Source organism: Rana temporaria, chromosome 1, assembly GCF_905171775.1.
Source record: "Rana temporaria chromosome 1, aRanTem1.1, whole genome shotgun sequence".
NCBI lineage: Eukaryota > Metazoa > Chordata > Amphibia > Anura > Ranidae > Rana > Rana temporaria.
In genome coordinates, this window is record NC_053489.1 from 328973953 (window position 1) to 328990246 (window position 16294).

Below are 16294 nucleotides of genomic sequence, written 5' to 3' on the forward strand. Positions count from 1 at the left end.
CTTCAGGCGCTCCCCAACCGCTACCGCGTCCCTGTCCAAATTGCAGCGGAAGTACAATCTGCCCCTTCACAGGCTGATTGTGGACAGTGTGACGCGGTGGAACTCCACCCTCCACATGCTGAAGAGGTTGTGGGAGCAGCAAAGGGCGGTGAGGGAGTACCTGATGGAACTAGGCACTGAGAGGGCTTCACCACAACTCCCTTTCATCGCCTGTGCGCAGTGGGGGCAGATAAACCAGGTCTGCCAAGTGTTGTCCTCCTTCGAGCAGGCGACCAAGATGGTCAGCAGTGAGCAAATTGGCCTCAATAGCGTGCTGCCAATACTGTTCATGCTGGAGAGGACACTAGATCGCCTGCTCGAGGCTGGGGAGAGTGCCTTGGTGGAGCAGGAGGAGTCAGCAATGCTCCACCGAGACCAGGGCCAGGACCAGGAGGAGGAGGAGGAGGAGGAGGATGATGATGAAGAGGAGGAGGAGGTGGTTGCTGGTGTCGTCCCGGAGTCAGGGCCTGGTCAGGAGGGAGAGCCGGTGTTGGGGGCACCGATAGTCCGGGGGTTGGGCATGTCTGAGTTTGACCAGCAGCGCCTCAGGGATGAAGAGTCGCACCTCATTCACCTGGCCAGCATTGAGGAGTCACAGCGGGCTGTGCTCTTCCCCATGGCTGCCCACATGCTGAGATGCCTCAGGAGGGACCCCCGGGTTAAGACCATCAAGACGAGGGATGATTTCTGGATGGCCACCCTTTTGGATCCCAGGTGCAAGGGGAAACTGGAGCAGTTCATCCCAGCCAGCCGGAGGCAGCACCGGATGGAGGAACTGCAGGCAGCCATTGTCAGACGGTTGGAGCAGGCAACTCCCCGGCCTCCAGTTGTCCCCCCTCATCTCACCCAGCAGGTGGCTGCACCCAGCTGCAGCCGAGCAGGGGACCTAATGGAAGAGATGAGGATGTTCTTCCAAACCGAGCGACCCAGTACCACCACCAGCAGCAGCAGCAGCAGTCACCACCAGCGGCTGGCCCACATGGTGGCAGACTACATGGCGTCCGTCGGTGCTTCTGACAGTATGAGCACCGACGACCCCATGGAGTACTGGGTTGCCAGATTGGACACCTGCCGCGAGCTCGCTCAGTATGCGCTGGAGTTATTGTCTTGCCCCCCCTCCAGCGTACTATCTGAGCGGACATTCAGCGCGGCAGGTAGGGTGGTCACGGACAAGAGGACCCGTCTGTCCACAGACTCCGTGGACAGACTCACATTCATAAAGATGAATGAGTCCTGGATCGGCGGTGACTTTCTGGCACCCGTCGTCGGTTCAGGGCGCTGAAGGGTCCCTTGCCATGCATTCCCTGATGAAGCCCCGGACCTGATGTATTTACAGTGCTGAATATAACTATTTCAACATCAGAGAAAATCAATGTTAATATTTGGTACAGTAGGCTTTCTTTGCAATTACAGCGGTCAAACATTTCTTGTAGTTTTACACCAGCTTTGCACACACTGGAGGAGGGATTTTGGCCCACTCCTCCACACAGATCTTCTCTACATCAGTCATGTTTCTGGGCTATCGCTGAGAAACACGGAGTTTGAGCTCCCTCCAAAGATTCTCTATTGGGTTTAGGTCTGGAGACTGGCTAGGCCACGCCAGAACCTTGATATGCTCCTTACAGAGCCAATCCTTGGTTATCCTGGCTGTGTGCTTTGGGTCATTCTCATGTTGGAAGACCCAGCCTCGACCCATCTTCAAAGCTCTAACTCAGGGAAGGAGGTTGTTGCCCAAAATCTTGCAATACATGGCCCCGGTCATCCTCTCCTTAATACAGTGCAGTCACCCTGTCCCATGTGCAGAAAAACACCACCAAAGCATGATGCTACCACCCCCATGCTTCACATTAGGGATGGCGTTCTTGGCATGGTACTCATCATTATTCTTCCTCCGAACACGGTTAGTGAAATTATGATCAAAAAATTATATTATAGTCTCATCTGACCACATGATTTTCTCCCATGACTCCTTTGGATCAGTCAAGACAATTATGTCAGAAGTTATTTCACACCCTATATACTCTTATTAAGACTGCTGTACATCATGGCAACTCCTGCCCATGTGATATGACTCTGTATCAACTACTACTGTTAATACTACTACTGCTGCTTCAGCTGCTGCTGCCGCCCAGTCAATACACCTATGTCAGCAGTTGTTTAACACTCTATATACTCTTATTCCTACTGCTGTTCATCATGGCACCTCCTGCCCATGTGATATGACTCTGTATCAACTACTACTGTTAATACTACTACTACTGCTGCTTCTGCTGCTGCTGCTGCCGCCCAGTCAATACACCTATCTCAGCAGTTATTTCACACTCTATATACTCTTATTAAGACTGCTGTACATCATGGCAACTCCTGCCCATGTGATATGACTCTGTATCAACTACTACTGTTAATACTACTACTGCTGCTTCAGCTGCTGCTGCCGCCCAGTCAATACACCTATGTCAGCAGTTGTTTAACACTCTATATACTCTTATTAAGACTGCTGTACTTCATGGCAACTCCTGCCCATGTGATATGACTCTGTATCAACTACTACTGTTAATACTACTACTGCTGCTTCTGCTGCTGCTGCCGCCCAGTCAATACACCTATGTCAGCAGTTATTTCACACTCTATATACTCTTATTAAGACTGCTGTACATCATGGCAACTCCAGCCCATGTGATATGACTCTGTATCAACTACTACTGTTAATACTACTACTGCTGCTTCAGCTGCTGCTGCCGCCCAGTCAATACACCTATGTCAGCAGTTGTTTAACACTCTATATACTCTTATTAAGACTGCTGTACATCATGGCAACTCCAGCCCATGTGATATGACTCTGTATCAACTACTACTGTTAATACTACTACTGCTGCTTCAGCTGCTGCTGCCGCCCAGTCAATACACCTATGTCAGCAGTTATTTCACACTCTATATACTCTTATTAAGACTGCTGTACATCATGGCAACTCCAGCCCATGTGATATGACTCTGTATCAACTACTACTGTTAATACTACTGCTGCTGCTTCTGCTGCTGCTGCTGCCCAGTCAAGACACCTATGTCAGCAGTTATTTGACACTCTATATACTCCTATTCCTACTGCTGTTCATCATGGCACCTCCTGCCCATGTGATATGACTCTGTATCAACTACTACTGTTAATACTACTGCTGCTTCTGCTGCTGCTGCCCAGTCAAGACACCTATGTCAGCAGTTATTTGACACTCTATATACTCCTATTCCTACTGCTGTTCATCATGGCACCTCCTGCCCATGTGATATGACTCTGTATCAACTACTACTGTTAATACTACTACTGCTGCTTCTGCTGCCCAGTCAAGACACCTATGTCAGCAGTTATTTCACACCCTATATACTCTTATTAAGACTGCTGTTCATCATGGCACCTCTTGCCCGAGTGATTTGACACTGTATTGTCAATGTCTACTACTACTATTACAGCTCAGTCAAGACACCTGTGTCCCAATTTTTTGGTACACTATTGACTACTATGACCACTACTGATGCTGTAAAGTATTCCCCAAGTGTTTTTATGCTATGTATTACTATTACCACTACTGCTTGTAAATCATGCCTGTGTGATACTTAGTGGGAATGCTTTAATAAGCATTCCTAGTATGGATACCCGTAAATGTATTAATCTTAATTAGTGTGAATGCTTTAATAAACATTTCCAGTATTGATATCCGTAAATTTAGTAATCTTATTATTCCTTACGTTTTTTGGTTCTGCGTAACTTCGGCATACTTTCAGCTATTGAGACCATTCAACTGTAAAAATGTTCGTCTCTTTCAGCAAATGATGGGACTTGTTCAAGTTTTTTCCTACTTTTTACACTTTTATAAATTTTTAGCTTTTAAGACCGTTTTTTTAACAATGAAGTCAATGAGAACATCCTTTTCCCCTTTGAATTCACATGCCCTGCCAAAAGTTTCAGCTACTTCATACTTTCACTTACAGACACTGAAAAAACTGTAAAGCGGTCACAAAATATTTAGCTATCCGGCTATGACTTTTCAGATCGTTATCGTTTACAATTTTTTGGTGAAAACGCAATTTACGTTTTGCGAATTTTTCACAAAAATGCGATAGGTTATAATGTAATCCTATGGAGGGGATTTAGAGTCTGTCATGTGACCTTAACATTCTAGATCTTTGTAATTAAAAATATCTTTACAAAAAGGGGAAACAAATTGGTCTCACGCCCACAAGATCTACTTTTCATACACAATTTTTATATCAAAACGTAGCTATGCTTGTCTGGTTTATGGCAATGTGATCAAGTCTGCGATACGTATTTTAGTTTTAGTTATTGGAGCAACAGCCAGAAATTATGTCTCATAGACTCTCATGTTAAATTATCTAAAAAATGTTGCTGCAGAACTCACAAAGACGCTCTTTTCTAAATCGCAGACATGGCCACATTTTTAAGTTTATCTACATAAATTTCATATCGATGCGTTTACAAGGGCCGTGTATTTCAAACGGTGTAGTCGTTGTATCAATTGCATGTACGTTTGAGGATTTATTAAGCTTTGTTTGGAGGCTTAAATCATGTATTAGATCTGTGAATTAAAAGCGTTTGTAATGTTATTTCTTTCTATAAATCACTTTCCTGACCTCAGTGCAATATTCCTCCTCACTGACCTGGGGGGGAGGGGAAACCTATTGAGGGGGGAGGGGCGACCAGGAAGTCAGCATACGCTATACTTTGCAGATAGAGAAAGAAGCTGTGTGTCCTAAAGATAGTGTAGTGGTTATGGTGAATGTCTTTGGCAAGGGGCTCACCAATTAAGCTATTCAGCATTCCCACTCGCATTTTCCTCAGGAAATGCATTGTCTAGTTATATTATATTTTAATACTCCTGCTGCTGCCTCCATGCTGAGTAAAGCTTCATGACCTCTCTGGCACAGCGGATCCACCAACAGCCTCCGCTACAAGCTACCAGACCGGATCTAAACAGCAAGTGTAACTATAACAATGAACCTTATGTTAAACACTGTTTTGCGGCATTTATACTGCAACCATTGTGCTGTCTGCAAGAGCTCATCTGCATTCTCTCTCTTTCTTGCTCTCCCTCTCTCTCTCTTTGTATATATATATATATTGTTGCTTTTGTTATGTTCATTTTTCAACTGTTTATTTTGTGTTCGTCGTGTCTGTGTCGTGTGCTTTAGTTTGTCCTAGGTTACTGTTAAATAAAATAATAGTATAAAATGTTTTTGCTTATTATGAAGTTAAATGTGTTGATGTTGATTTGTTTGATGTTAAGTTAGATGTGTTGAAAAACCTACAAATCTATCTCAAAAAGAAATGAAACATTTCCAAAAAATAATATTTATTAATAAAAACATAATTTCAGATATAACTCTGATTGAGCTTCTGAAGGCGCTCCAGCTTCTCTATATTTTTTAATTGCTGCTGCTCCAGCAGCACATTTTGCTGAATAAGGTAGCGGATCTGGCGCTGATTTGCCTGGATCCTCTGGTGGGTTGTCTTTATGAGCGCGGTCTGCCTCCTCATCGTTCCTGATACTGTTAGGATATAATAAAAAAAAAATTTGGATTTAAAATAACGTTACCAAATAAATAAAAAAATTTTTTTGCTTATTAATCAATCATTATCATGTGTATACACTTGTTATGTGTCTAACACATCCCGGGAGTGCAGAATTATTAGGCAAATGAGTATTTGGACCACATCATCCTCTTTATGCATGTTGTCTTACTCCAAGTTGTATAGGCTCGAAAGCCTACTACAGATTAGGCATATTAGGTAATGTACAACTCTGTAATGAGAAGGTGTGTGGTCTAATGACATCAACACTCTATATCAGGTGTGCATAATTATTAGTCAATTTCCTTTTCTTTGTCAAAATGGGCCAAAAGAAGGATTTGACAGACTCTGAAAAGTCCAAAATAGAGAGATATCTAGCAGAGGGATGCAGCACTCTTAAAGTTGCAAAGCTTCTGAAGCGTGATCATCAAACAAAAGAAGCGTGTGGAAAAACAAAGGTGCAAAATAACTGCCCATGAACTGAGAAAAGTTAAGCGTGCAGCTGCCAAGATGCCACTTGCCACAAGATTGGCCATATTTCAGAGCTGCAACATCACTGGGGTGCCCAAAAGCACAAGGTGTGCAATACCCAGAGACATGGCCAAGGTAAGAAAGGCTGAAAGACGATGACCACTGAACAAGACACACAAGCTGCAACGTCAAGACTGTGCCAATAAATATCTCAAGAAAGATTTTTCTAAGGTTTTATGGACTGCTGAAATGAGAGTGAGTCTTGATGGGCCAGATGGAAGAGCCCGTGGCTGGATTGGTAAAGTGCAGGGAGCTCCAGTCCGACTCAGACGCCAGCAAGGTGGTGGTGGAGTACTGGTTTGGGCTGGTATCATCAAAGATGAGCTTGTGGGGCCTTTTCGGATTGAGGATGGAGTCAAGCTCAATTCCCAGTCCTACTGCCAGATTATGGAAGAGACCTTCTTCAAGCAGTGGTACAGGAAAAAGTCACCATCCTTCAAGAAAAACATGATTTTCATGCAGGACAATGCTCCATCACACGTGTCAAAGTACTCCACAGCGTGGCTGGCAAGAAAGGGTATTAAATAAAAAAAAGTAATGACATGGCCTCCTTGTTCACCTGATCTGAACCCCATTGAGAACCTGTGGTCCATCATCAAATGTGGGATTTACAAGGAGGGAAAACAGTACACCTCTCTGAACAGTGTCTGGGAGGCTGTGGTTGCTGCTGCACGCAATGTTGATGGTGAACAGATCAAAACACTGACAGAATCCATGGATGTCAGGCTTTCGAGTGTCCTTGCAAAGAAAGGTGGCTATATTGGTCACTGATTTGTTTTAGTTTTGTTTTTAAATGTCAGAAATGTGTATTTGTGAATGTTGAGATGTTATATTGGTTTCACTTTTAAAAATAAATCATTGAAATGGGTATATATTTATTTTTTGGTTAAGTTGCCTAAAAATTCTGCACAGTAATAGTAGTCACCTGCACACACAGATATCCCCCGAAAATAACTAACACTAAAAACAAACTAAAAAATACTTCCAAAAAAATTCAGCTTTGATATTAATGAGTTTTTGGGGTTCATTGAGAACATGGTTGTTGTTCAATAATAAAATGAATCCTCAAAAATACAACTTGCCTAATAATTATGCACTACCTGTATACTTCTAGCATCAATACCATATTATGGTTCTACAATCTGACAGGTGCGCTTTATGTGTTGTCCATTTTTATATCTACATTTTATTGTTGAAATGTTATTAATCATTGTGCACATATTTACCTTCCTGAACGAGGCTCACAGGACCGCTCTCTTCCTCCTGCTCTTCTGCTTGAGAAGTTGGGGTGGTGGGGGGGGGAAGCTCCTCAGCTTGCTCCTCAGCAGGAGCTGGGGTTGGGGAGTGGGAGGGCCCTGGCTGCTCCTCTTCATCCATCTCCTCCTCTGCCGCATCCTCCTCTGCCGCATCCTCCTCCTCATCGGCCTGGCGCCTTCTGCGCTTGGCGCGGATAACTGGCATTGGAGCTCCTATAATAACACAATGTTCATATATTATAAAAATGTTTTCTAATGACGTATGCAAATTCTGTGTACTCTGCTGTATTGCATATGAATACAAATTGATTTATATAGACAGTTAACCAATGGGACAATGTTATATTAAAGGGTCTTGTGGGCACTACAGGGGACTGAGCGTGAGCTGGGATGCAACCATGTTAAAATGAGCTGTTTTTGTCTCCTTTGTTTTGTTCAGACCATCTCATGTTAAAAAAAGGGCCTGATGGAGCACACGGGATTACTATAACAACCCCACTCCTAACACAGGAATTTAGTGGTAATCTATATATATAAAACTCAACGTGTGTGTGTGCATAAATGTATGTATGTATGTATGTATGTATGTATGTTCCAGCATCACGTACAAACGGCTAAAGATATTTATATGAAACTTGGCACACAGGTTACTTATATGTCAGCCACAAACATAGGATAGGTGGTTTAAACCTTACCCACCCCCACTTGCCATGGTCGGGGTTTTTCTTTAAAGTCCCATGCAAAGCAATGGGAAAATTATGTTCCCACATAACTTCTGTGTTCCTGTCTGCTGTCCCATGTCTTTTTTCAACAGTACTATGAATACCTTGGCCGGTGGTGATATATGTTAGCACAACATGGCATCTTGGTTAACAACATCTGACCTTACATGAATTACATATGACCTTACATAACTGTCACCAAAGGAGCTGCGGTGGCTCCACACGATTGCCACTGCACTGACAAGTGATTCACCTCTGCAGCTAGGGGTTCGGATCCCGCTCTCGGCTACCTGTGAATTGAGTTTGGTGGTCTCAGCCCCGCCCCTGGTGGGTGTGCTATGCGAGGTTGGGTTGGGAGGACCCCCTCACACCCGCCATTGCCAACCGGGGCATGGAGAAAGGTGGCAGATTGCCTCTGGGGGAGGCCTCCCAACTCCTGCAGGCCGGCTCCTCTCTCTTTCGAGTTCACGCACAAAATACACTTTTTAAAAAAAAAACATAACTGTCAACAATAACTTACCTGGATGATATTTAGCCCGAAGACGTCTGACCTGAACCATTTGGCGCCTCTTCAGGTCAGACCACTTCTTAACAATTGCCTTGTGGTCATGTTGGCCGCCAAAGTCAGCGATTAGGGCGCTGACCACAGCCCTTTTCTCTGGCTGCCTCCGCAGCTCATCGTATCCTGTTTCCAGGAACTTCTGCAAGATGAAGAACAAAGTATATTGTAATACTTCTGTTGACAGCCTTATGGATATATGACGTAAATGTATGCTATTCAACAATTGGAAGCATTCTCGCCTTATTAATCAATGACAGGGGTAACATGAAAGATTTTATATCCTGCCATTTCGGTCGCCACCTTTTTTGCATAAATATAGCAGCCATTATCATTTGCATAATTATGAATATATTATTAACAACACAGGATACACGTATAGGGGAGATATGCGTTGCTAACTCTTTTCCCTGTCAGGAGCCTAACGCCCCGGGGGGTCAGAGACGGGACCTTTTTCGGAGGACCACTGACGTATGTACCCGTCGCAGTTTTTTGTGATGTCACTCTTTAGGTGTGTGCACATTTTTCACTGCATCCGGGTGGAGTTTTTGGGTTGTGTTTTGCACGCCACAGGCTTTTCAACAGGAAAAAAACAGCTGGAGGCAGAATGGTTGCAAAACACTACGTGTTTGTTACTTAACTCTGGGTTTCAAGACCAGTCCACCTCCAGCTGTTGCAAAACTACTACTCCCATCAGCCACGGTCTGTCAGTGCATGCTAAGAATTTTACTTTTGCTGCATCTAGGGTGCCACAGTTTAGAGACCCGTGCATAAAGGCCTGAAAAATGGGGGCCTGCAGAACTTACAATACTAGAAGTGCCAGCATTCCCAGGCATGCTGGAAGTTGTAGTTCTGCAACATCTAAAGGGCAATATGTATTCGAACGTCCTTGGGCCTTGAGGACACTGAAGTCAGGACGTTCGCATACGTCCTATGTCCAAAAAATTTTTAAATTCATTATGCTAAATAACAAGGAAAAGTGCCTAAATACACATTTGCCAACCAGGGTGTCTGCAGCTGTCCAGGCATGCTGGGACTTGTAGTTTTGTAAAAGCAGGAGACACATTTTTTGTGAAATACTAATATATGATCATATATACTAACTTTTAAACTAGACTAAAATGCTGGGCTGGGCTGGGACTTGTAGTTTTGTAAAAGCAGGAGACACATTTTTGGTTAAATACTAATATCTGATCATATATACTAACTTTTAAACTAGACTTAAATGCAGTTGAAGATGATGAAATAACAGTGGTCAAAATACTTACACAAATCAGCAACTTTTCCTCAGACTTAGTGAAATTGCTTCCAACCATGTTGCTGTGTGATTGCGCTGCGATCATAAGTTGGAAACTGGCAAGGCTCCAGGAAATGGTCGCGTGTTGTTCGCGTGTTGATTGCGCTGCTTGGACCGAGATGGGTCCATATGTCTTCGGCTGTATGGACCACAGTAACTCTTTTCCCTGTCAGGAGCCTAGGAGCCTAACGCCCCGGGGGGTCAGAGACGGGACCTTTTCGGAGGACCACTGACGTATGCAACCGTCGCAGTTTTTTGTGATGTCACTCTTTAGGTGTGTGCAAATTTTTCCTTGCACCGGGTGGAGTTTTTGGGTTGTGTTTTGCACGCCACAGGCTTTTCAACAGAAAATAACCAGCTGGAGGCAGAATGGTTGCAAAACACTACGGGTTTGTTACCTAACTCTGGGTTTCAAGACCAGTCCACCTCCAGCTGTTGCAAAACTACTACTCCCATCAGCCACGGTCTGTCAGTGCATGCTAAGAATTTTACTTTTGCTGCATCTAGGGTGCCACAGTTTAGAGACCCGTGCATAAAGGCCTGAAAAATGGGGGCCTGCAGAACTTACAATACTAGAAGTGCCAGCATTCCCAGGCATGCTGGAAGTTGTAGTTCTGCAACATCTAAAGGGCAATATGTATTCGAACGTCCTTGGGCCTTGAGGACACTGAAGTCAGGACATTCGCATACGTCCTATGTCCAAAAATTTTTTAAATTCATTATGCTAAATAACAAGGAAAAGTGCCTAAATACACATTTGCCAACCAGGGTGTCTGCAGCTGTCCAGGCATGCTGGGACTTGTAGTTTTGTAAAAGCAGGAGACACATTTTTTGTGAAATACTAATATATGATCATATATACTAACTTTTAAACTAGACTAAAATGCTGGGCTGGGCTGGGACTTGTAGTTTTGTAAAAGCAGGAGACACATTTTTGGTTAAATACTAATATCTGATCATATATACTAACTTTTAAACTAGACTTAAATGCAGTTGAAGATGATGAAATAACAGTGGTCAAAATACTTACACAAATCAGCAACTTTTCCTCAGACTTAGTGAAATTGCTTCCAACCATGTTGCTGTAATATTGCGCTGCGATCATAAGTTGGAAACTGGCAAGGCTCCAGGAAATGGTCGCGTGTTGTTCGCGCAATTGCGCATGCGCGATCGAAAAATCGCAATCGCAATATGTATTTCGGTTAAAATATCATACATATTCGATTTCAGAGTGCTGCTACAGCAGTTTTCGAAATATCTGCAATCAATTTCGCATTCGCATGTTGCGATATTTCGATAAAATATCAGGAATATTCTGAGCCAATCAGAGCGCTCCTCCAGCATATCTCGAAATTGCGCAATAAATATCGCATTCGCATGTTGCGATATTTCGATAAAATATCACGAATATTCTGAGCCAATCAGAGAACTCCTCAAGCATATCTCGAAATTCCGCAATAAATATCGCATTCGCATGTTGCGATATTTCGATAAAATATCACGAATATTCTGAGCCAATCAGAGAACTCCTCAAGCATATCTCGAAATTCCGCAATAAATATCGCATTCGCATGTTGCGATATTTCGATAAAATATCACGAATATTCTAAGCCAATCAGAGCGCTCATACCGCAGTTATTAAAAAAAATCGCAATTATTTTCGCATTCGCAATAGCGAAAAATCGCAATCAATTAATTTCGCTAAAATATCACGAATATTCGAATTTAGCGAATATATCTCGAATATTCGAATATATATTCGAGATATATCGCGAAATCGAATATGGCATATTCTGCTCAACACTATTCAGAAGTACAACCAGGCCAAGGATACAGATGTAGAAATGTACCTGACCAAACATTAAACTAATAAAATTGTCCCCCCCCCCACAAACAAAAAAAGAACTTACTTTTTTTTTTATTTTTTTGATTTTCTTCAATTGATGTGGCTCACAGAGTTTAAAGTCGGACCACCGCTTCCGTAGCTGCTCCTTGGACCTGGTGATCCCGAACATCCTCTGCATTTTCCTTGCCACCTTCTCCATAATTTTCCCCTTCCTGCGGTTTGGGGTCTTGTATGGCCCATATTGCCCATCATAGTCCTTCCTCCGCATAATGTCTACAAGCTCCACCATTTCGTCGAAAGACATATTAGTGGCCTTATATCGTTTTGGCCGGGATCGCGACGTTCCTGCCTCTGTCACCTCACTTGCGGCCTGAGAGCTCCGTGCATGCTTGTGTGACATCGCTATCTTTCCTTCCCACAGGGATTAGGGGCGTGGAAAACAGGAAATGTCCCGTCATGGGCGGGGACGAGGGCGGCGGTTCATGCATACGCAGAGTGTAGAGAATGAATAAGACGTGATTACGTAGGTTACGCGGAGATTATTCGCCCGTTTCACAGAAGTAACATAGTTCACGCCATATTTTTTGAGTTAACATTGATTAGGGGGCATGGCAATGGTGACGAAAGCGGTGTGTCACGCACACGCGGAGTCTGTTAAAGGGAACCTACGTGATTACGTAGCTTACGCGGAGATTATTAGAACATTTGACAGAAGTTACACAGTTAACGCCATATTTTTTGAGTTAACATTGATTAGGGGGCATGGCAATGGTGATGAAAGCGGTGTGTCACGCACACGCGGAGTCTGTTAAAGGGAACCTACATGATTACGTAGCTTACGCGGAGATTATTAGAACATTTGACAGAAGTTACACAGTTAACGCCATATTTTTTGAGTTAACATTGATTAGGGGGCATGGCAATGGAGACGAAAGCGGTGTGTCACGCACACGCGGAGTCTGTTAAAGGGAACCTACGTAATTACGTAGCTTACGCGGAGATTATTAGAACATTTGACAGAAGTTACACAGTTAACGCCATATTTTTTGAGTTAACATTGATTAGGGGGCATGGCAATAGAGACGAAGGCAGTGTGTCACGCACACGCGGAGTGTATAAAAGGGAACCGACGTGCTTACGTAGGTTACGCGAAGATTATTTGATCGTGCTTCACGAGGAGCTAGAGATAATAAGGTAAGAAATTACAACATGGGATCAGCAGAGGCCTAGAAACTTGAGAGCCATGGGATTGGGGTTTTGTCTGTTGTTTGCACCCTTTTAATGCTACTTATGTTTCTTGTGTCCCCAAAATGGTATCTACTTCTCACAATGCTTTCACACATCACTTAAATCTAGATGTGAAGAATGCTCTACCTATTTGTATTTTTTGCCAGGTGTATTGTGATCATGCAAGTATTGTTCTGTGTTGGTTGGCCAGAGGTTATTAGGAAGTGTATTTATATGTCAGGAATGATGAGGGGCATGCTAGGTACACATGAAATAGTGCCTTGAGGAAAGGTCTAAATATAACAAATTGTGGATGGTTCTAGATTACACGTATTTAGCAAACTTATTTCAAAAAGGGTCTGCATGTGAACTCATTTTTGGTCACAACAATGGGGCAGAGCTGGCCAGGATTTTAGCTGCAGGAGACACTGTGTTTGCATAGTACTTGATAAATATGGGGCCACATATTATTACAATGTGAATGCTGTGCATTTTTTAATGCTTAATTATTTTTTGTTTAACAGTGTTAATCTTGAAATTTGACAAATAAACAAAAAAATGGAACACATCGTGGGAAAAGAGATAATTTCTCGCCTCATTGAAAAATTTAGGGAAATGTCCCTACTTTGGGATTCAAAACATCCCCTGTATTCTAAGCGGGACCGACGAACGGCAGCACTTGATGAGATAGCTACATATATGCAGACATGGGTTCCCGGCTGCACAGGCGAGATGGTCAAGAAGAAAATGAATAACCTGAGGGCCGCATACCGAACCAAAAGAAGAGAACTACGGGAACAAAGATCAGGAGCAGCAGCAAGCGAGTCCACGGAGCCCAGTCTGTGGTACTACCAAGAGTTTGAGTTTTTGGGGGATCAAATGGAGGGTCGGCGATCAATGTCAAGCCTTCCTTCCAGCCGGCATCGCAGCAGACCTTCCACGGATCACCACAGCCAGGAGGAGGACGGTGAGGGGCTGGCTGGCAGGCATGAAAATCTGCGACTCTCCACTTCTGATGAGGTAGAGTATTTTTATCAATTTTATTGGGCTGCTAATTCTTGTTTGATTATTGAGTTGATATTGTAATCCCAAAACAAAAAATGGACTATAAAAGTCATGGGCATAAAAATAGGGGTCATGGATGCCAAGTGCAGGGATCAGAAGGAGAGTCTATTCAAGTTTAAAGTAAGATAAAACAAACCAGTCTAGAGCATTAAAATGTGTGTGATTTGCTTGTGCCAAATTGTAAAACATGTCACTTTTTTTGCCACAGGAAGAAGGGAGCAGCCATGATATTTCGGCTACTGATGCTGAGATGCATGCCAGCCAGGAGGAAGGGGTCATTGGCAGCCAGGAGGAGGAGGCCGGGCCCAGCACCAGTCAGGAGGGCCCCAGGCCCAGGGTCAGCACCACCAGGCAAGTCCCTCCCCCCCGGGTCAGGCAAACATGCCTAATGAGGCGCAGGAGGCAAGTGGAGGATGAGAGCCTCGAGATGATTCGGGAGGCTAGCGCCTTAATGAGGGCCCCCTTCAACCCCACTGAGGCCTACAGTGCCTATGTGGCACACGAATTGTCCCAAGCGGGGGAGGCCGGTCAGAGGCGTGCCAGGAACCTGGTGAACCAGGTGCTTTTATGGCTGCACCAGGGCTGGCTGACCAATGAGACCGAGCTCAGTGACCCGGCCCATCCTGCCCAACACCTGTTACCTCCTCCTGCTGCCACATCATCCCGACCTGCAAGGGGCCGTGGACGGGTCCGTGGAAGATCTGCTGCAATGCAGGCTGCAAGGAGGGTTACAAGGAACAGGAGAAGATGATTCCCGGCCTTCCATTTGATCCCCCAAAAACTTTGTTTTTTTTGGACTACCACAGCCTGGGCTCCATTGGCTCACTTGCTGCTGCTCCTGGTTTTTGTTTTTGTGGTTGTTCTTTTTAGTTCTCGGTATGTGGTCCTCAATGTTTGCCATTTTCTCCTTGACTATGTTGCCTGTGCAGTCTGGAACACAAGTCTGCATGTATGTTGCTATCTCATCAAGTGCTGCCGTTCTAGGTAATTTATTTTTGTTTATGGCCAAAATAAATGGTTATTTGATTTACTGAAATACCTTGTCTATTGTGTTTTAATACTGTGGTGATTAGGCATGAAACATTTTAGCAAATAATATGTGTCATTTAGAAAGGACAGCAACTCCTTGGGGGGGGGGGGTACATTTGGCGTACCAACTTGGGAAAACAAAAAAGGAAAAACACACGCCAAAATAAAATGGTGACATAACTTGACAAAAAAAAAAGAAAAAAAATGCAAGAAAAAACAATGGTGACATAAATTGCACAAAAAAAAAAAAAAGTGCAAGAAAAAACAATGGTGACATAAATTGCACAAAAAAAAAAAAAAATGGACGAAAAAACAATGGTGACATAAATTGCACAAAAATAAAAGAAAACAAAAAAATTGTGCAAGAAAAAACAATGGTGACATAACTTGCACAACAAAAAAATCTAAAAAATAAAATGTGCAAGAAAAAACAATGGTGACATAAATTGCACAAAAAAATAAAAAAAAAAGTGCAAGAAAAAACAATGGTGACATAAATTGCACAACAAAAAAAATAAAAAAATAAAATGTGCAAGAAAAAACAATGGTGACATAACTTGCACCAAAAAAATAAAGAAAAAAAAATGCAAGAAAAAATAACGGTGACATAAATTGCACCAAAAAAAAAAAAAAGGAAAAAAAAAGAAACAACATTAAATTAAAAACCAAAAAATATAAACATTGACAAAAAGAAAGTTCCAACATCTGGATAGATAGCAGCAGCAAGAGAACGGGTTTATTCTAGCAAGAGAACGCCGAAAAAACAAGAGGCAATAAACAACACACTAGATATTTAAAAGGACGAATGTGCCATATCACAAACAAACGAGAGTTTTACCTGAACGAGTGCTCCCATCCCCTTATTTTGTCTGAGCATGCGCGTGGTTCTGATCCGCGGATATTGTGTACTAACCAACGGATCTGTCCGTCGGATAGATTCGCAGAGGATAGATTTGTTTAGCATGTCAGCAAATATTCGATCTGCTGAAAAGCGAGTCGACGGATAAATATCCGCGGTAACAGATCCGCTGGAGTGTACACACCATAGGATCTATCCGCTGAAACCCATTTGCTGGGATTTATCCGCGGATGGATTCTATCGTGTGTACGGGGCCTTAATGTCCACAGCCTCCAGTGTTTGT